The sequence below is a fragment of the Frankliniella occidentalis genome, unplaced genomic scaffold, assembly GCF_000697945.3.
Source record: "Frankliniella occidentalis isolate FOCC.00 unplaced genomic scaffold, Focc_3.1 Scaffold273, whole genome shotgun sequence".
NCBI lineage: Eukaryota > Metazoa > Arthropoda > Insecta > Thysanoptera > Thripidae > Frankliniella > Frankliniella occidentalis.
This window is the reverse complement of record NW_026267399.1, coordinates 82,541-83,194: the sequence shown is the minus strand read 5'-3', so window position 1 is coordinate 83,194 and position 654 is coordinate 82,541. Positions and strand designations below refer to the sequence as shown.

The following is a 654-nucleotide window of genomic DNA, read 5'->3' as shown; positions in this document are numbered from 1 at the left end:
GCCCCACCTACCCCACCGCCCCTACCACTGCGCCTCGCCCCGCCACATACCGGCACATACGTGGCCCCGGCCGGCTCGTTCGGTCGTCAAATATTTGCGTAAAATGGAGGATGGCGCGCACAGCAATGCGGCCCGCACACAGCCGGGCGACATGAGCCCCGTGGAGCCGGGGACACATACGGCTACAGGACCGTTACAAATTGCTCAGATTATGCGCTGTACACGGCAAACACGTATGTCGGCCGGTCACCTCTTCTTCTGCCGGGGTTTGTGCTGCGTCACACACAGAAACCGGGGGAAAAGGGGGGGGGGGGTCTAAATAGTGACTCGCGCGGACTCCGGCTGCTGCGCACTCAGTGATGCTAGGTAGGTGGTCGTTGGTCACGGTGGACACGAAAAAAAGAAAAAGAACAAAAAGAGCGCGCGCATGATTAACGGTCCCAGAGAGCAACACATATTTTTCACGGGGATAACGTTATTTTTTATTCGTGAATAAGAAGTAAATTACGATTCGAGTGAAACGAAATATACAGACTTCGAGCACGGTATATTAGAATGAAATGAAAAATACGTCAATTATTTTCCCCTTGGTGAGAAAAGACTTCCCGTTTCCTCTATCGCGGCCTCTCAGTCGGTGGTTGCATGAAGCGCCCC

General features: G+C 53.7%; 1 protein-coding gene across 4 annotated transcripts in view; it reads left to right on the top strand.

Moving 5' to 3' along the window:
• LOC113201706 (regulating synaptic membrane exocytosis protein 1) overlaps positions 1-654 on the top strand; it is an 88,266-nt gene that overhangs the window by 28,281 nt on the left and 59,331 nt on the right. The window lies entirely within an intron of this gene.